Source organism: Lissotriton vulgaris, chromosome 2_1 (assembly GCF_964263255.1).
Source record: "Lissotriton vulgaris chromosome 2_1, aLisVul1.2, whole genome shotgun sequence".
Taxonomy (NCBI): domain Eukaryota; kingdom Metazoa; phylum Chordata; class Amphibia; order Caudata; family Salamandridae; genus Lissotriton; species Lissotriton vulgaris.
The window spans coordinates 1,311,429,482-1,311,451,251 of NC_141687.1; the positions used below are offsets into that span (position 1 = coordinate 1,311,429,482).

The following is a 21,770-nucleotide window of genomic DNA, read 5'->3' on the forward strand; positions in this document are numbered from 1 at the left end:
ATACAATAATAGATTGAGACCAAGAACCTGGATGGCCAATTGACACAACAGCATTTAAGATACTGGTCAACAAGGGTGCCCAGAAAATTACATCACTCCTAGAAAGGTCAGCTGGGGCACCGTCTGGACCTGGCCTTCTTACAGACTAAGCGTCTGATAGCACACATAACTTCAGTAATAGAAAAGGAGAGGCAAATGCTGCTCATGACCCCAATGCCAGTGTTTGTCATAGATAACGCTGAACTATCCTCAAAGGAATAAGTTTGAGAAAAGTTGTCATACAATGATCTTCAGATATCACAGTAGGCAAAGTAGGGCTGACTTTGTCAGCTATAAAAGGATGATTGAGAACTATCCAGAATGCCGCACAATCATTAGGGTCACTATCATTAACTAGCTGGTCCCAGACATCATCCTTGAGGGATTCCTTTCTCTCCTTCAAAACCCTCTTACGGTGGGTTCTTAGAACCTGGATCTCACCCCTGTTTCTTGGACCACATTTAAGGGCTTTCATTAAAGCACGATGGGCTTTACAGAATGCCTTGTTAAACCACTGAGGTTTGGTCGAGACCAAAGAACATCAACTGGGAACAGTAAGGGCAAGTCTCCACCCTTTGCAGAGTGCAGAAAAAGCAGTTAGAATGTCTTTAGGGCATAAATCAAAATTAATACAATGTTCTTATTCTGAACACAATTGTCTAAACAAAATCCAGTAGAACTTCTCTGGAATTATTTTACTCTTCCTTAGGTGTCTACTCTGATCTGAAGGGATTATGTTATGTTATTTAATTATTTATAGAGCGCACAGTTATTCAATAGAGTTATACATTTCAGGGAAAATGCCAGTGATGGAGGTCACTGACACTGATATTTTAAGACTAACACCAGGGAGTTAGGATCCCTCCAAACCATCCATTTGGTCTGGTCATCAACTAAAAGACTGGTAAGTGACAGAGAAATCAGAATATGGTCCACAATTGATTCAGCCCCTCTTCCTACATAGGTGGGAGCTACCCAAGTGCTTGTTAAAATCAAATTCTGCAAATAAATCATTAAGTTTACCTGGGAATGATGAATCATCTCCACTCGAGAAATCCTGAAGAACAAACAGGGTCCTGAGCAAGGATGGATGTTAAAGTTGCCCATAACCACGACTGAAGTGTTCTTAGCTAAACCTACACCTAGGATAGCTAAGGAGTTATTAACTTTCCCTATAACAGAGCCAAAATGGTAAGTGCCAATTCCTTTAGTCTGCAGGGACTTGTAGTCTCCTCCTGTGGACTTTCCGGAGCGCCGGAGCCTCCGGTGGCGCTATGTAGCGCTGCTGGGCTGTCACAGGTACTGCAGATGATGAGGGCTGCCTCCTTTAGCCCTTTGACCTGCTGGAACTTGTAGTCCCCAGGTGCGGCGGGACCTCTGGTGGTACTATATAGCATTGCTGGGCCGACACAGGTGCTGCAGAGAAGGGCTGCCTCCCTGGGCCTGCTGGAACTTGTAGTCCCCAGGCGCCCACTCTCCACCGTTCTCATCTCAGTTTCTCTCACTCCTCACTTTTATTGATTTCTCTCTTACGACCTTTCTCTCGCTCTTTTCCTGCTTCTACCAACACTCAGCATCTCTAGACCCACCATCGAGGGAAGAAAAACGTAAAAGGAGACAGGGATAAAGTTGTGAGGGAGCGAAGAGCCACAGTAAATTAAACGGAGCCAAGGAAAGAAGAATACGAGAAATAAGAGAGGAATAAGGAAAAACACGGGAAAGGAGAGAAATAAATCACGAAGACGAGAACAATTAGTACAAATGACGGGAAGGAACTGGAGGAAGAATAAAAGCAGGAGAGACAGGGCAAAAGGGTGGAAGGAAGTAAAAGGCTTAAAAAACGATATAATAAGTTACTTGGGGTGGGGAAAGGAAAGTGACATGGGAAAAATGGGAACGAGAAAAAATAAGAAGAAGAAATAAAACATTGATGATGTTGAATTCAAGAAGTAGAGAGATTACGAGGAGGAGAGGAGAGGAAAGGAAATAGAAGGTGAAATAATGTGTGGAGCAAGAAAGACAGAGTTAGGGACTAATTTCACCATCACTTGTCAACCATTATTACTTGCTTTTACAGCTTGACTTAATTTTCAGTTTCTTGTTTTGCAAACAAAACCGTTTATCCACAGTAATTTAGAACGGTTTCTGCCCAAGAGCACCGACACGATCACTGCTGAGCATCTTGAACAAACAGCTAGCCCGATAACAAGGCAAGATTGGATCTATAGCACAGAGCCAGGAATAGTGCATATAAATCTATTCCAGTCGAATGCCGGTATCCTGACCTCCCCCCAGAAAAAGGCAAATTGACAATAATAATGAAATGCCCTGGCAGAACAATGCATTGTTATGGACTGTGCTTGTAAAATATGTTGGCAGCAACGTTCCTGGTTAATTGGTTTCATCTTATTAAACTAAAACCCTATTTGTAAAAGCCGGGTCGGTCTATGTACAAGCCAAACATTTACACAAAAGCCAATTTAGCATTTCACAGCGAGAACTAAGCTACAGTAAGCAAGAGATCCTATTAGAGTAAAAACACATAATTCTTTCAGCAGCCATAAGCTGGATAGATTTCCTTCGGAAACCTCACTTCCCAGTAATCCACATGCAGGTAAGCGAACAAAAGAACAAGCACAGAAACTTGGAAACAGACACAGATCAGCAAACCGATATAAACGAAGTCACAAATACAACACGCGTAAAACGTAATTTAAAATATGAACACCAATGGAATCAACAAATGGGGACAGAAAACCATAAGGTAAGGGGTGGACATAATGTCAATCAAGCACATCCACACATACGAAAACACAACTGAGAATTTAGAACGACAAAAAACAAATGAACTCACAGGCACATGCATCAACCATTTTTGAGAGCGCAAACGGTGCGATTCGCAAAAATAGGCCATTTGCGCCCGCAAAAAGGGCAATTTCAATGCAGCAAGGTTCAAGGCACTCGCAATTTGAGAATTCGCAAATAATTGCGATTTCTCAAATTGCCAATTGCATTTAAGGAATCGCAACTCACACCCTGTTATGTTTGGCAGACAGCAATCACTATTATTTAATCACTTTTCCTTTAATTAAATCAAGTACCCCAATCAGTATGCATATGTTTAGGGACTCCAAAGCATTATAAAGAAGTAAGGTGCCACAATGCACAAGCACAAATAATACCCATAGACGCTGGAAATTTGGCTGGCTGATTTTGCACCCAGTGGATTGTGGAACCAGGAGAAGTAAATTTGATTCTCTTGTTTCCTACCACACGGAGAAAACTGATTTACTCCGCTGTGCTTCTGCATGATGAAAAACAAAAATCATCTGCACATTTAAATATAAATAGCATTAGCATTTTTAAAGTTTTATCTCTTATCTTAGCTAGTAGTTTCCAAGTATATAAATGTATAGAATCTACCAACTATACAGCTTAACTGTCAATGCGATCATAACAGTTCTGTAAATTCTTTGCAGAGAGAGCTTAGAAGTAAATTCTACTTAATTGATGTTGTTTTATTAATCAGCTTTTTAATGTACTATTATAGCTAATGTAATGCAGGATTGTGTGTGTTTATGGTGATTTGAAATAGTTTTAGTAACTAAGACACAAAGATTTGACTTAGAATAAGCTTTAGAAATAATGGCTACATAAATAAACAAGCATTGGAAATGCAATAGGTCTCGCATTAGGAAAGTTTGAGCTATTGGTATTGTAAATGACACTTTTTTTATTTATGTGTTGGTTTTGAAAGTAGCAAAATTAATAGCTTTGTCAGTTACAATGTCAATAGTTTTAACTTTTGCAAATGTGACACCTATAGCATTTGTAATGCAATGTGTGTTGTATTTACGTGACTTAGATGTATTGATATTACAAATAACAATGGCTTTTAATTTTGTAAATAATTAATACTTAAATAAAAGTTATTGTAATTTATAATGGCAATATCTTAAACGTTTGTAAATAACTTTTGTGAAGATTATGTTCAGTGTATTTTATTGTGAGGAAAATCCAAGAACATTGCATTTGCACCTAAACACACACAGAGCCACACACATATAGATGTGGTGGTGGTGGATCTGGGGGATATGGTGGTGGTGGATGTGGTGGTGGATGTGGTGGTGGTGGTGATGGTGGATGTGGTGGTGGTGGTGGTGGAGGTGGTGGTGATGTTGGTGGATGTGGTGGTGGATGTGGTGAAAGTGGTGGTGGATGTGGTGGTGGTTGTGGATGTGGTGAAAGTGGTGGTGGATGTGGTGGTGGAAGTGATGGTGGTGGGTATGGTGGATGTGGTAGTGGTGGATGCGGTGGTGGATGAGGTGGTGTGGATGAGGTGGTGGATGTGGTGGTGGATGTGGTGGTGGTGGTGGATGCGGTGGAAGTGGTGGTGGTGGATGCGGTGGAAGTGGTGGATGCGGTGGAAGTGGTGGATGTGGATGCGGTGGTGGATGCGGTGGTGGATGTGGTGGTGGATGCGGTGGATGTGGTGGTGGTGAATGCGGTGGATGTGGTGGTGGATGCGGTGGTGGTTGTGGTGGATGTGGTGGTGGATGTAGTGGTGGTGGTGGTGGTGAATGCGGTGGTGGTGGATGCGGTGGTGGATGTGATGGTGGTGGTGGTGGTGAATGCGGTGGTGGTGGATGCGGTGGTGGATGTGATGGTGGTGGATGTGGTGAATGTGGCGGTGGATGTCATGGTGGATGTGGAGGTGATGGTGGATGTGGTGGTGGATGTGGTGGTGATGGTGGATGTGGTGGTGGATGCAGTGGATGTGGTGGTGGATGCGGTGGATGGGGTGGTGGATGGGGTGGTGGTGGATGTGATGGTGGATGTGGTGGTGGTGGATGTGATGGTGATGGTGGATGTGGTGTTGTATGCGGTGGTGGATGCGGTGGTGGTGGATGCTGTGGTGGTGGATGCAGTGGATGCGGTGGTGGATGCAGTGGTGGTGGTGGATGCGGTGGTGGATGCGGTGGTGGTGGTGGATGCGGTGGTGGATGCGGTGGATGTGGTGGTGGATGTGGTGGTGGTGGAGGATGCGGTGGTGGGGGTGGTGGTGGATGGGGTGGTGGTGGATGGGGTGGTGGATGTAGTGGTGGTGGTGGATGTGGTGGTGGTGGATGCGGTGGTGGTGGATGCGGTGGTGGTGGAAGTGGTGGTGGATGTGGTGGTGGTGGACGTGGTGGTGGTGGTGGACGTGGTGGTGCTGGTGGATGTGGTGGTGCTGGTGGATGTGGCGGTGGTGGATGTGATGGTGGTGGATGTGGCAGTGGATGTCATGGTGGATGTGGAGGTGGATGTGGTGGTGGTGGTGGATGTGGTGGTGATGGTGGATGTGGTGGTGATGGTGGATGTGGTGGTGGATGTGGTGGTGGATGCGGTGGATGTGGTGGTGGATGTGGTGGTGGATGCAGTGGCTGTGGTGGATGCGGTGGTGGTGGTAGTGGTGGATGGGGTGGTGGTTGTAGTGGATCTAGCCACTTGCAATCCCTCCAGGTAGCATTCCAATCCATCGTTTTTTGCCCACTATGCACCCGTGTCATATGCAAATCAGCCCTGGTCCTGCTCCGATTGGAGCCACCTGGGTCTCAATCAGATGCCTTAGGCCCTGGACCTGGTCTAACCTGACAGCGGCCCCCACTGACCGCGAGCTCTCACTTGTTTCCTCGCTGGGCCCGAGAGGGACAGCAGAAGCCAGGGAGCAGCGGTGTTTTAATAAATTGCATTAATATCGAAATATTCGATCATAACTACGCAGCACATCTGCTTGTCTTAAGGGTGCGAGGCGCTGCATTGATACCACGCAGCCCTAAATATGACGATCACCACCCATACAAGCACCCCCCCACGCACCCAACAAAAAATAATAATAATCCGCCCCTTACTGACCCCCACCAGAGAAAAACAGACGTAAGTCACTCCCCGTCGTAAAGGCGCCAAAAGTCACGGTGCATCAGCAAGGCGCGGGGGTAGGTGAGGAGACAGGAAACGGCGGGCGGAGGGTATGAGGGGAGGACGAGGTGCCCAATGAAGGGCGAGGGTGAAGTGGAATGATCTGTGGAGGAAGGGGGTGGCAGGAAATATTCACAGAGTGCGCGAAAGGAGGAAGAAGGCGCTGCGAGGGGATAAAGAGAAAAAGAGGGGAAGGGAAACATGAAAAAAAAGTCAAAAGGGATAGTTAAGAGGGGAGAGGGTGGGAGGAGACACACGAGTAGAAAGAGGGAATATGGAGATACACGTGAATGAGAGAATTAAAGAAGTGGGGACTGGTTGAAAGAGAGAAAGTCGTGGCAGACACGTCGAATGAGGGGTGCGGAGAGGCAGGTGAGTGCGTGTCGGGGGGAGAGAAAATGAAGAGCGGTTTATGGAAAGAGGGAAAGGGCAGAGCGCGAGGTGCTGTGAGAATGAGGGACAGAAGAAAATAAAAGGCTGCAAGAGAGATAAAAAAAAGGGAGACAAGAAAGGGAGCGCAAAGAACGCAGTCGCAAGTATCAGGAATGGGTTTTAAGAAAGGTAGAGACGGGCCAACGTGATAAAATGGACGACATATTGTAGAAAGGATCTGGTAGAGGGAGAAAGATGGTCCTGGGAGAGAGAAAGGAAGGAGAAGGAGAGGGAGAGATGACCAGGAGCCGGTCAGATGAGAGAAATAAAACGGACAGTGGGAATATTTAGACTAATAAAGGATCGAATGGATGGGTGGAAGAGACGACAGCGACTTCAAGAGGAGGAAAAAGTGGAAAAAGAAAGAGAGGGCTGAGGCAGGAAGAGGCGAGCAGAGGGCTAGCTTTCAGTGCACAGCTGATGCAGTGACACTCGGATTAAAGCTATTATTACTACGTCACTTGGGGCTGGGGGGCAAATAACCCACGACTACATTATGACCCATAGCACTCTGGATACGAAACAGCAGGGAAAGTGGCGATAGGTGTGGTGGGGGGGGGGGGAGGGGAGACATGGGAACCAAGAAGGGTGGGCGAATGGGATAAGAAATGGCGTGAAGGAGAGAACGAAAAAAGCGTGCACCAGGTGGAAAGTGAGAGAGAGAAAGAGAATTTAAGATGAGGGAAGCGGAGACACTGTGGGGGGAAAGAAACGAGGCCGTAAGAAGGGGCTACTGGGTCAAATGCTAGAATAAAAGAGGAAACGTACCGGGCTAAGGGGTGCGAAGGAGAGACTAGCAAAGACAGAGAAGGGGGGTAGGCAGAGGCAGGAAGGGAGAGCGAGAGACCCTGACATTTATAGGACTAGAAGCTCGGGCATAGAGGGGTCCAGCGGGCATAGAGGGGCCCAGCGAGGCTACCAAAGAGCAGAGGCATGCCGACAAGAATGGCATACACAGGCCGGCAGAGAGTGACTGACGAGAGCACAAGCAGTGGCCCGGAAAGTGAAGGGTGCGGGGCGTCGGAGAACCTCGAGGAGGGAAGGCAGATAAGGGGAGGGGGGAGGAGAAATGCGACACGGCAGGCAGGGGAGGGGGCGAGGGGGGAGGAGAAATGCGACGTGCGGATGAGGGAACTGGAAGGGGGGTAGGCAGAGGCAGGAAGGGAGAGCGAGAGACCCTGACATTTATAGGACTAGAAGCTCGGGCATAGAGGGGCCCAGCGAGGCTACCAAAGAGCAGAGGCATGCCGACAAGAATGGCATACACAGGCCGGCAGAGAGTGACTGACAAGAGCACAAGCAGTGGCCCGGAAAGTGAAGGGTGCGGGGCGTCGGAGAACCTCGAGGAGGGAAGGCAGATAAGGGGAGGGGGAGGAGAAATGCGACACGGCGGGCAGGGGAGGGGGCGAGGGGGGAGGAGAAATGTGACGTGCGGATGAGGGAACTGATGTGCACGCGCTTTTAAGCTCAATGCGCATGCGCATTGAGCTTAAAAGTCACGGGCACTGCAAGGAATCGCCACGATTCCTTGCAAGTTAGTTAAAGAGTGGTTAAGCCCCCATAGTCTCGCAAGCTCGATGCGCATGCGCATCGACAGGCGAGACCTAATGAACATCTACACAGTGAGTCAGTGAAATAGAAAACTACGGCCCACTTCCCTTTTTGAACGTGGTTCTGTACTACAGTCTGAGGCGTAGTCCACCCCCATGATATCTGTGATGGCTGTCATCAGGCCTTTTCTCTCATTGGTAAACACAAGAACATTGTATAGTGTCTGTGATACACAAAGAACAAGGGTGTATCTAGAGCCTCAGAGCATGGGCTCTGGTGCAAGTGTGCCCACTTTGGAGCGGAGACCCCAAGTTCCTAACTTATTGGGAAGTCATCTCCACTTCCCCAACCTTCAGTTAGTCCCCTTTCTCCTGAATAGACCCTGTGTATGACCTGCCAATGAACTGCCACAGCCCCCTCTATCTACAAACCAAAAGGACGGACTTTGCCAGGGGATAAGGTCTTCAGTGCGCGGTGGCCCCTCCTCCCAGCCATCTGGCTTTTTATCCCATCATCTTGTTTTATGGGAACCTCTTCAGGCGCTCCTTCTATTGCTGACTCCAAGGTTGCCTGTACTTCAAAGGATTGGCATAGGTTAGACCTCGCGATGGGTTAGACTCTTCTCTATTCTTCTTTGATTACTCTTTCCCATCACCCATTGGTACTGGTCACTCATGAGTCTTGATGCAGATTTCAGTCATTGTAGATTTGGTCTCCGATCAGATGATGGGTGTACCAGATGTAGGATGGCAGGGGCTGATTTTCTTTACTTGGCGTGGTTCTTCGGGCCAGTGAAGACCTTCTGGTGTGAGGTGGACGCTACAATCTCTTTCATGATAGGTCAAGCCCCAACACTGACCCCACATTTGATACTTCTAGGACATGTTGGACAGCTCAAAGCTGGCTTCAGGAAACTTGCGAGGTTACTGGCTAAACGCAGAGTCGCCTGTCGTCGGGAGTGTGCACTGAAATTCAAGGAGTGGCTTAATGAGATCATCTACTGCAGTGGCAGCTGGCAGGGAACGGGGGACAAAATTCTTTATTAAAACCACTTAACCTTTGACGGCTGCAGTCTCTCCTTAGCTTCGGTCATGTCTCATGCAGCCTTCTCCTCAGCTTCGGCCGTAGCAGGAAGCACACAGTCTCCCTCCCCTTACCCAATCACAATGCTGCAATACAGTGTTGTGATTGGTCTGAGAACAGTGATTCGGTGCTCAAACAGCCTGGACATGTTCCCCACTAGGCTGGGTAATGCAGCATGGTGGGGAACTTGCACAGTTCACATGACTGTTTGGCCGGCCGGCCAAAAAGTCATGTGCACTAGTGTGTGCCACCACTCCTCCCCCTGTGACCCTAGCCCCACTCCCCCAACCTAGCCCGTAGAAAAAAATAAAAATGATAACAACAGGATTATTGCCTTTTTATTTTTCCTTTCTCCTGCTCTGAAAGCACTGAGGCAACTCTCCTAAGCCGTAACATAGGAGCCGCCCCTGATCTACTGTAATGAGCAAATGTCTTTATATGCTGAGCTACTCCCTCCCACATGCCTACCTCGCGACATTTGGGAGCCGCTTCATACATATCCGCTTCTGAATGCCTCTCTTGAAAGACTCTGACTAAACACAGAGAACCTGCTGGGAGAGATAGAGGTGCCACCCAGCTTCCATCCTCTTAGATGCTGGGCTCAATCTACTGCCTTCCTCCTCAGAAGGACCCTGACTTGCATTGTGGTGCTAGTTACCTCATATTTTACTTTCTGTAATCTCCGTTTTATCTGGGTGGGTAGACCGGTTTTTGTTAGGTCTCGCCTGTCGATGCGCATGCGCATCGAGCTTGCGAGACTATGGGGGCTTATCCACTCTTTAACCAACTTGCAAGGAATCGTGGCGATTCCTTGCAGTGCACGAGAAATTTAAGCTCAATGCGCATGCGCATTGAGCTTAAAAGCGCGTGCACATGCCCCCAGCCGCCTGCCTTGCCTACTCTCTCTGTCACAGCCTCCCCCAGCTCCGCCCCCTCACTTCTTGATTGAACGGCCGCTAGGCCGTGCCTCCCCTACTCTCCTCCCCCCTCCTCCTCCTACTCTCCTCCCCCCTCCTCCTCCTACTCTCCTCCCCTGCCTGCCGTGTCGCACCTCTCCCCGCTCCGCCCCCTCCCCTGCCCGCCGTGTGGCATTTCTCCTCCCCCCTCCCCTTATCTTCCTTCCCTCCGTCTTGTTCTGTTTTCTTGTAAAAACATAGTACCCTCCTCCCCCACAGCTCAGGTCTCCCTGCCTCCGTGTTATCGGTCGCTTTCACCGCCGAGCAGGCACAGAGGCTGCAGAGATTCTCCCAGAACGGCCCGAGCCCTTTCCGCCAGCAGCTTCGAGCAGGCATCCGAGAGTGACGAACCATGAAGCTGCAGCGGCCCTTGCTAATGACCTGCACCCTCCTCTTCCTTCTGGGTAAGGACTGACCTTCCGTCTTCTCAAACAGCCTCTTTGTTCACTTCTTACGCGCTATCGTATCCAGTCCATACCCCTCTCATGCCTTGCTCTTTAGTGATCACATGTTATTGTTATGTGTAACACATAATGGCATTTCTGACGTTTTAACAGCTCTTTGAAGTCTTAAGTTTACAGAAGGACAGGTTCAATGTTAATTCCAAAACTACAAGTCCCAGAATGCAGAGGCTGTTTGCTTAAAAGCCTAGCCTGCCGACGGTGCTCCTCATGAGATTTGGTCGTCGAACGTGTGCTTCTTTCTCCATACCGCACACTTCAGGACTCCAGGCAGGGGGATGACAGTTCTGTTACGAAGGCATAATCTTGGGTATTTTGGCTTTACGTTTGTTGCATAATTATGCGCAGTTCGCGGCAAAAAAATTAGCCCATGAGAACATCACAACAAGCAGAATATGTTCAGCGGCTTAAAATGCTGTTATTTTTTGTGATATTATTTTTAACTCCAAATGTTTCCTCACGTCCATTACAATTTTACGCCGAAATAAAGCGCAAAATGGCAGTTTGGCATTAAATGAAATTTTGCAGAATGTTGTAAAAATTTCACATAATTATTACACAACAGAAAATGTAATGAATTTGATATGCCCACACCCTGTCCGCTTGCCTTGTGTTATGAATTTGCAGGCTCAGTCTAGCTTCCACCCTGCATTGTCACACCCCACCGTGCTTCCCTCATACAATGATATTTTCCTGTTCAATATCCTCGTAGATTCCGCCTTCGCCTACCCCTGCGACCGATCTCCATTCAGGACCCCCACCCCTTATACTTTGCTTATGAACTGGCTGCTATTTATTGCTTTGTGAACACTTTGGGATATGTTTTGGTATTTTAATCCTTCTGCTGTTAATCCCAAAACCCTAACTTTTTTTTGTTGCCAAAGCGGGCATGTGTTGCCACCTAAATGCTTGAAAAATCTTTAGTACTGACATTCGCAAAAGTTATAACTATTGGCATTGTAAATGACAAAGCTATCAATTTAGCTATTTAAAAAACAAACACATAAATAAAATATTTGTCATTTACAAGACCAATAGCTCCAACTTTTCTAATGCGAGACCTATTGCATTTCCAATGCTTGTTTTCCTTCTGATTTGTACGGGAGGGGAGGGTTTGGAGTCGGAAAACCGCACTGTACATGTTATGAATTTATTGCGCAACTGTTGATGATACTGTTTTAATCTTTAATGAAATTCAATAAATAATTACTTTTTTTTAAAAAAGAAACATAGGGAATGGCTTGAAATGACCACATTCATGAAACAGCAAGATAGACGGCTCCTACATTCCCCACCCCTAATGACGTTCTGCGACTTAGGCAGGGTATTTTCAAAGTCTCCAAGTTGTATGGGCTTGTGGGACAAAGTAATAAACAATAATTAAAGGCTAGAATCAGGCTGGCGAAATTTTGTTTACACCAGTTTCATTTTTTATTTTAATATACTTGATTTTCGAAAATGGTCTACAGTAAATTAGAGCTATTGTTGCACTTAGAAGTTTTTAACATGCCAAGTTTTATCTGTTTACATGACATAGTTATATCAAAAATATATACAAGTGTACATCTTACAGATTGACTTGTTTACATCCCTTTGTTTTGCCTATGCTGTGAATCAAGGTGGTTTATTGTTCTGCTCGTCCTTCAGTTTTGTGGCCTTCTCTGCTCAATCTGCTAGGTCTTAAGTTAATTTGTCACCTCTCCTTGTGTCTTTCATATGTTGTTTATCTTCTATACCCCATTCAGTTAAGCATTTTTCCACGCAACTTATCTTGGGGCCACGTGGTTTACCCAGGGTATTGCTAATGTGCCTTTTAGGCAGCACTGTACCCAGGAAGGCGAAACTCCTTTTCATCCTATAGTTGTTCTTTTTGGTAAATATCCCTAACAAACATTGCTGAATGGATTTTGTGGGCAGAAACTTTGTGAAACTCCTTTAACAAGTTCACAGGCTTTATTCCTGTATGAATCAGTTAAGTGTTCTGGGCAGTCTTGTGACCAATTTGTCCGGTGCCGGTCTCATATCCCCTCCCATATCTTGTAATACTGCTACACATTATCATTGTGATTAGTGTCCTAGCCCAGCCAAGTTAAGGTTCTTCATCATTATTTCAGTTCCTGGAGGTTCTTTAGGGAATGTGCTACAGATCCCTCTAGTTACCTGTAATAATCTTGCATGGTTTAGAAACTGGACAGAGCCTACTCCCAAGCAGGGCGCAAGTCCTAAAAAACACAAGTGGGGGGCTAACCCAGTTAAACAGTGTGTAAATGACCATGTTGTGTGACATCCCGCATATGTAAACAAAATCACAAGATATCCCTATTCACGAAGTTTTACTACGGAGAAAACCTCAGTATCTTACAATTCACCCAAAGCAGATGGATCATGTGCTATTTATTCTTCATATAAAAACCACTTTATAATAAATATAACAGATGCTAGTTTGTCTGCTTTGAAGTTAAAACCACAAAACCTTTTGCAATATAGCGAATGTTAAAAAGATTTTATTCTCTGAATATGAGTAGGAAGTACAACAAAATAACATTTCAGATTCTCAATCGATTAAAACAATTTCTCAGAGAGAAATCATAATGCAAATACATTAAAAATGTTAATACAAGAAAACTTATTACGAAAAAATTTCGAAGCGGCGTTTCGGGGAGTAATTATTTCTTTACCTTCTTCAGGACGTTTTTTCCCAAAATATATATATATTCAGATTATTATAAGATCCCAAGATATAGGCAGTCGCCAAGCTATCTATCGCTTGACAATCTTTAGTTGGACGGAGACAATTATCCAACAGGGATGAGAGGTTTATTATCTTTAAATTTTATTCCAATCTCAGAGGAAGTACGGTAGAACCACCGGCTATCCAATTTAAAAGCAGTTATAAAAAGAGGAGCTGATTTCGGTTAAACTCTATACTTCATATGTGCAGGCTCCTTCGACTGTCACCATTGGGCATTTTTTCATATTGCCTTTTTTTTTTGCAGATATGTGGAGAGTCACACAATGCTCTTTAATTGTGCACTCAGTTAGATTATCGAAAAACGGACAGACGACCTCCCTGTTCTACCAATACTTCCAGATCACCACATCGAGACATATGATATCACGGCACTTGACATCACAAGAGTGAACTCAAAGGAAGTGGCATCAAAACCCATGACCTCACAGAAAGTGCCATCACAAGTAGTGACATCAGATCTTAAGACCTTACACATATTTAGCAGGTCTAGCATGTGTACATTTAACAGCATTAGATTTTACAGATTTGATTTTGTGTTGGGCTTGTGCCAAAAAAGTGATGCAACCCCAACGTAAAACCTGGACATCAATTTACATCTATTTTTTTTAATCCTCTGCTATAAAACAAATTGGCAACAAGGAGAAGCGTGGCAGTAAATATGTTTTGTTCAATTGGTTGCAATGTCTTCATTTTAAATATCTTGTGGGGTTAAAGCACCTGCTGCCAGGGTCGGATTGGGATCACAATTCGGCCCGGGCACTGACGAAAAAAGTGGCCCACATTCAAGAGGTGTGGCCCATATTTAAGGGGCGTGGCCCACATTCAAGGGGCGTGCCCTTTCATGAAACACCATTTGCACAGACAAGGAATGAAAGTGGGAGGATACTGTTCTTGCACACGACACAGGGCCAAGGTGACAATGGCCTAAATGCTGAGCAACTAAAAAGAATAGCAAGGCCCCTTTTTGTCACAAAATGATTCCAGTCCTCCAGCACAGGAGCAGCTGAAAAGCAGCAAAGCCCCTGCTATTACTAACCTACTCAGCCCTCCCCAGACATTCAGCTCAGGAGCACATGAACAGAGGTAAGGCCCTTGCAATTAATACATTAATCAACCCTCCAGGCCTTGGGAAAATGTCCTGGCAAGGGAGCACAAAACGCAGCTTTCTGGGTCATCCAAGGTAGCCAGGTAGCCAGGGGGGAGGCTGAGGTGAAGCTGGTGCATGGGAAGTGCCTTCCCAGTGTGTTCTGGCAGTTTGAGTATTTACCATTTACTGTAGTATTACCCTTGTACCTGTGTATGGTACCCTTTTGTAACTTGCACAAGTCACTTTTCTCTTGTAACACACTGTTTGCTATCTCTCACTTTTGTTTGCTTTAGATACTTGCACAAGTGCCACCATTGCCTACGTAACGTTTGTTCTTGTGCTGGTCTGTCTGCCATTAATTGCAGTATTATACCTCTACTTGTATTTTGTACGCTTTTGTAACCTGCAACCATATCTCTTTTTCCTCCTGTAATGTATCGTTTGCTCCTCTTGTATTTTGGTTGCTCACTATTGTCACTTTTGATTCATGTAACTTAACGTTTGCTTTTGTAATTTGTCCACTTATAATTTTCTCCTCATGTATTATTGCTGTCCCTAGTGTGAAGCGCTCTGACACCTTAAAGTCCGCGCTACATAAAATCTCATAAATAAATAAATAAAATAAAAAAATTCCAAACATCACCAGGCCCCCACAGCAAGACCCATTCTTCCTCGCCCACTGTGCCCTGAATGTGAAGGGCTGTGGGCGAGGTGTTAAGACTAACACCGTTTCTGGGCTGCATGGGCGCCAGGGGGCCGAGGTGCAAATGGCTCAAAGGCCTGAGAAACACCTGCCCCCAGGGAGGCCGATTATTGCAAAGAATCACCCCTCCCCAGCCCAGCCTCAGCTTGATTGCTTGGCAGGGCAGGGGTGAAGGAGAGCCCACAGCTGACACTCGCTGTCTGGCCGCACAGCGAGGCTGCTTTCATTTTCTCAGTCTCTGTCTCCGTGCACTCTGTGGGCCGGTTTTTTTCTCCCCTTTCCTAGTCTACTCTCTGTGGACTGGGACAGGGAAAAAAAATGGCCTACAGAGGGCACTGAGGCACCGGCCCTTCGGCCCATTCCCGAATGCCCGCCTTGCCAATCCGCCCCTGCCTGCTGCAGAGATCTTTGTGTGCCCAGTAAATCTCAGGAAATAATAATAATTGTTATAATGGTAAAATCACTCTGGACGTAAACGTATTTGTTGGAGAGATCTGTGTTTTGTGGTTTTGAATCATAGTAGCATAGAGGGTTAATGTCCCTCCTGCTAAGCACAAGTAACATGTAGGGGACAGATTTTTATGAAATGTAGATGGTAAGTGGGTTACTGCTTTTAACACCAAGATCCCTTTGTTACATGCAGTTCCTAAATTGTAATCTCAATATAAGACAGTGAACTATAAAGGACATGTGACTCCTGCAACTTGTAACCCTCACTGTCTAATGTAACACATCCTGTACATTGATTTACACTTATGATTTATTGTCATGGGTATGTGTGATGGAAAGCTCTGACACCCAGCATTGCAATGAGTAGAGTTAAAAAATAAATTTTAAAAAATAGTGGTATTTTAGTTATTTTTGTACATTCTGGGACGGACCAACACATCTAACATTCCTACAGGGCATCTGATCTCTTATATAGAGGGACTGAACAATGTGAAAAGCGTGCCTCTTAAGTACCTGTGAAGTGATGACAAACTGTGGGCCTTTGTTTCCACTCCATTGCATTTACATATAGGTGTGAGGCTCCAGATAGCTTCCAGCCAGGATACAGGAATAAATTGAGGCCGGGTGGCCCCTTAACCTACCTTTGTGCTGGACTCTGCTGGAATTTAAAACACCAAAGCCCCGTTGCCGCCAGCCCGTTGCTGCTTGAAATGAAAGCAGACAACGTGCAGGCACTGCTGAATGTGTCCTAGCCTCTGAAAATTACACCGGGACCAGTTCAGTATATTTCAGTGGGGCCCTGCTTCTTGGCAGGGTGGACGGCGTTAACCCTGTAAAAATAACGGGTAGACACATCCACCCAGAGTGTATCCCCGACTTGTGCCCTGCGCCCAAGGCCTCATGTGGTTTTTCAAATGTGAGGAACTGCCGGTTTAGGAATAAGTCCCTCCCCCCTTCCCCCCTGTTCACCCTCCCCTTCATGCCATCTTGCATTTAAGACATAAAAAAAAGGCCAACAAAATGTGTTAAGAGGCCAAAGTGAAATATGGTGGCCTAATCTTTTGTAATTTTATCAATTTATATTATGCTTTTTACGCAATACGCCATCATGCCACATCATGTGACCTAGATTTCATTTGGGTAAATATCCTATCACAGGAGTAAGAAAACAATGAGAGCAAAAAGAACGCGAGTGGTTGTTCGCTTCACGTGTGAGTTTGCTCAATTTTCTTACGGTGAAATGCATCCTCATGTTCAAAATTAACAAGAGGATGCAATTCGTTCTAGAAACCCGCAGAAAAAGCTGCACCAGTATTTTGCATACTAACATGCAATTTTTATAGCATTTTGAGTAATTTCTGCAAAGAAAATTATGCAAATTTCATGTAGCCAGGACCGTGTTGGATTATTTCTCCTAGCCTGTTGCTTGGCACTGTTCTCCTATGTGCCAATGAGAAAGAAGATTGGGAAGATCAAGAAAGCAACCTTTTTATCTCCAGCTGAATGTATTTCAATGTGTCTGCTAATCGAAAGAGCCTGTATAGGTATTACGCATGGTCATTAGCATGGCTTAAAGTGCAAGTTAAAACAAACATGCATATATGCAGTGCTTAATTTGCACCACCCATTGCCCCTGCCAGTGCTACCAGCAGTACCAACACAACAAGTAGCCATCACACTCCAACAAGTGTGACACTTCAAGGCTATTCCAGGCCTCTCAATACAATAAGAATTGTATAGGCCACATTTTAATATAGCCTTATAGCCCGCCGTACCGGCTATTAAAGGCCCGCTGAATCGTTAAAGGCCCGAGCCGAAGGCGAGGGACTTTAACGAGACAGCGGGACTTTAATTGCCGGTATAGCCCTGCTACGAAGGGCTCAAGTATAGGATATTTTAAAACCAGCCAGCAGAACTTATTTTGATCGGCTCTTCATGGTATCAATAATGTAGTCCAATAACTGTTGAAACTCACATCATAAGGGAGTTTAAAAATGAAAGAATCAACCCAATGAAGCATGAGTAGCTGCAGTTGTGCAGGTATAACAATACTAATGTTTTGTCATGAGTGTTTATGTATGGTCTGCATGACTAGTTAAAGCACAGGCACCCTATAGGCACGCATGGAATAATACTTGTACTAATCCAATTCATACGAAGAAAAACAAATACACAGAAAACCACAGGAATATATATAAATACAAAATGGAAATGGGAAAAAAATCCTAGAACCTAATTATGTGACACAATCCAAATTGTTTATATACTTAATTAATCGGTGTTACCGACAACAAAATTAACTGAACTTTATAAATTAATTGCATAATAATGAAAAGCTGCACCAGCTCTGGTGTATTTTGAACCTGTGGCTTGTGGGTGTCTAGGTGGGCGCTCAGCTCACTGAGTTACAATATCAGGTGTTTACTCAGGTACAGAGAAAAGACTGACCTTGAGGTGCTACCAGCCCAGCGCTTCCGTAACAGCGCTAGATTCCGACGAGCGGACTGCTCGTCTGATGGTGCAGATACTATCTTCGTATCTGGAGCTGCTGAAACTATCAGCGGTAAAGTTCGAGTGATAGCTCACTCGCAGTCGCACAGGTCTTTTATCAGTGTCACACTTTATTTATTATTCCTGCAGGGCGTTCTCTTCCAAGCAGCCGACCATTTTGTGCCTCTGGCAGAACATTCGGGCAATCACAACAAAGTAACTCGCCCTGAGGTGTTTAATGCATACACAAAATCATGTGATTAAAGCTATCCATGCTCCCCTTTGTATCTACGGAAGCTACTTCGCACTCATTCCAAATACGTCCCTAAAGCTCATTGAGGCACCGACGTCACAGGGAGCCAATCACAGGGCAGATAAAGTTCCTGACTCTGGCCGCACACTGAGGTTAATACTGGACTACACACGACGCCTGAGAAGCGTTTTTCAAACCTCAGAGCTGCTAATGGCCGCGAGGGAGGACAATGGCGGGAGAGGGGAGAGCCATTGTCAGCTGGAGTAGCAGAAAAAAATAGGAGGCTTAGCCGCTTACTACCAGATTTCGGTCAAATAGCGTATTACGAAAATGTAAAATTAAGAAGGAATTGAACTTACTGCGGCTGCATCACGGGGTTGTCGGGGTTGTCGCAGTCGGGGCCGTGCTCGGTGTTAATCCTGGGGTAACCTGCAGAGAAACAGTAGAAAGGCCTTAGACTCCCAGCAGACAAGTACAATGCACATCTCGGGGGCGGTACACGGGTCCTAGCAGACGTGGACATAAAGGAAAAGTATAGGCATTGTGCGCCGAAGGAGCGCCGCTCACACCCGCCCATCTTGTGTGCATTTCCTTACAATGAATCTCACAGGATTTTTTTTTACTGTATATCTCACTGGGTGGAGGAGTTTTGCAAAATCTAATTTTGAAAAAACTAACGATAAAGATGTACCCAAGCAAGCCAATAAACTGGATTCAGGCGGGAGATACTCCCGAATTTCTAAAGCCCAAAATGGCTTTATTTTGGCTAACTCCCGCCTGAAGGTGCCTCTGTTCCAGTAGAAGTCAATGGGGAAATACATTCCCCCAATTATTATTATTTTTTTTAATCTCACACTTGGCGATTCCAAAATGCTGGCATGTATGAAGATGCCATACTGTATCGGGGTGTCAAAACCACTCAAATCTACAATGCACATCGCACAAGGTCAGTGGTGGCTCCTCTGCTAAGGGGGAGGAGCATCGCCCCACTGTTTTTTAGCAATGAAATAAAGTCAAAATAAAATGATAATAACTTGCGTTATTATCATTTTATTTTGTCCTGCTGCAGCAGCTTTGGAGGGCAGGGCAAGGCTGCACTGACTACAGGAGCAGCGGGAGGAATGGTGAGCACACTGGATAAGTGCGCATTAATGTTCGGCCGTTTCAGGCTTTCCAAACATTCATGCGCATTTTGCATGTTCTCCACACAGGCTGCATTACAGCCTGAGTGGAGAACATGCCCAGGCTCCCAGTCAGCTTCTGAGCGCCGAACCACCGTGCTCAGACCAATCACAATGCTCCATTGCAGTGTTGTAATTTGCTGTGGGGAGCCTGAATGTGCTGTGCTTCCTGTTCCAGCCAGAGTGAGGGACTACGGAGGAGAAAAGCGCTGAGAAAGTATTTTTTTTTTTACACCCACTCCCCCCCTCACTTCCCGCCTCTCCACCCCGAACTGGGCCGGCCGCCATTGCATACAGTGAAACCCCAGTTAGAAATAAGAGCCCAGTTGTGTAAGGATAAAAATCCCATCTTCAGCAGACACTTTCATGGGCCTGGTGTTACATCAGGTATGATATTTATGAAAAGCATTGGTGTTGCAGTGGTAAACCTTTTAGAAGCACAAATCCACTTCTGCAGTTCTTAATTTGTGCCTGTAGTTGCCGGAAATGGGCACCAGGACTCATTTCTGGGACTGGGACATATTTTTCGACTTCAGGTTTTGACAAAGAGCAAGAAGGGAAAAGGCAGAAGAAGGCAAGATAGGAAAAGTGCAACAGAAGGAGAAAGAACGGATAAATGGGAAGCTTCAAGTGTGATATAAGGAGATCTGAAGTGTAGGGTGGTGGAAGAAAGAGGGGTGACGTGGAATCAAGCCTAGGAAACCCTGCTATTCCGCGACCCTTGCATTTGGTAATACTGGTAGAAGGCTCCTAAGAGAAACTTTGGGCCTATTAACTTTTTTTAACCTATAAATTAAGCAATGTTTTAATGGGGTTGTAACAGTAATTCTAAGCATTGAAAGCAGACTTTTCTAAACGTAAAACTAGTTACAGGATCACAAGTCAGTGAATAACCTGTGAGTAGCACTTTGACTGCTCAGATGACTCCACTAAATCAAAGGTCCCCTAGTGAGTGTAAGTGGTCAAGGTATACAGCAATCTATATTGGTAACAAGATGAAGAAAACAGTATTTTCCATCTGTACATGTACAGCATGTAGAGAAATTTAAGAGGACGCTCCCTAAATTAGCCACATAACTTCTGTGATTTACTTTGCACAATGGGACACACACACAAACCCTCCAACATCCCGCCACTGATTCACAAGTAGGAACAATGAGGAGTGGCTGACATTCTGAGATTGGACATCCCACCCCATAGTGAACTGTAAAAATCCTCAAAATGCATTTGGATGCAGTTACAGCAACTACTGTATAGGCACCTTTACAACTTTCCGTCCTTTGTGCAGCTTAGTACACCAGCCAATCACAGCTGAGGGCTGGGTTGGGGCGAGGCGTCTTCCTGTGATCTCACAATTTAACGGGAAAAGTGTGCATCATATACTGTACCATGCAGATTTTGGGAGTAAGCACCTAAATTTGTATGTTATTCCCCAGAAACGCCTAATAGGTGCTATTTACTGCACCAAATAAATAACGTACAGTGTATGGTTATTTATCTGCTGCGATAAAAAGTAACTGGATTGCAGCAAACCCTCCTGAACATTACTGCCAGACTATACTTGCACCATAATGGCACTCTTTGAACAATAGCACAGCTTAATGGTTGAATAACAGGGCTTCTGACTCAGACTGCCGGAATGTTAACAAAACGCCCCGGTTCGAAAGGGATGGTTCTGTCCAGAATAGTACCAACACTATTGAACAGCATGTCTACACTGACATTTGTTTGCATTAAATTGACTTTGGGTTTCATTAGTTGCATCACGTTTTAACAACATTTTGATCCCCCACCTTCAAATAGCAATATTCAAATCCCTTTCTCATCCCACCAGTGCCACGGGGGTAACCACTGGATAAATGTGCTGTCCAGCAAAGGGTGTTCCTTTCAACTTGTCCCCCACTTACTTGAGTATTGGTCTTCTCCCAGCTTCCTGTTTCTTTAACCATATTTTTGCTATTTACAAGTTCAGAGCCATCTTTACTACAGGGTCTGGAGATGGCAAATATAATTGTGTGCCATATACGTGAAATACAGATCTGCCAACAAGCACTGTGGTCACACAATCCTGTCACTGCTCTCACAGTCGCCCAGTGAGGAGCTGATATCACATGTTTGGAGAGAGTTAGCTTGAAACCCTGGATCAAAGTCGTTTACACCTGGTGTTTGGAGACTAGACAATGTGGATACCCCTGAGGAGGATTACAAACTCCAGAAGACATTAGTGTCAGCCTCTGGAAGCTTTGTTTGTGTCATTCTTGGGGGAAAGTGGAAGTTGAAGCTTGTCACAAGGCCTGCGCCCCTCCTAGGCCGCCCCTCCTGTCACATAAAAGTAATGGGCTCAAGGTCCTGTCACCCTCCACAGGCCCTACCC

At 45.5% G+C, this 21,770-nt stretch overlaps 1 protein-coding gene across 1 annotated transcript in view; it reads right to left on the reverse strand.

Moving 5' to 3' along the window:
- The window catches only part of SEMA5B (semaphorin 5B), an 848,743-nt gene that overhangs the window by 648,763 nt on the left and 178,210 nt on the right, over positions 1 to 21,770 (reverse strand). The window contains exon 2 of the mRNA XM_086957072.1: positions 18,575 to 18,644. The gene's annotated coding sequence lies outside the window, so the exon portion shown is untranslated. The remainder of the gene's footprint in view (positions 1 to 18,574; positions 18,645 to 21,770) is intronic.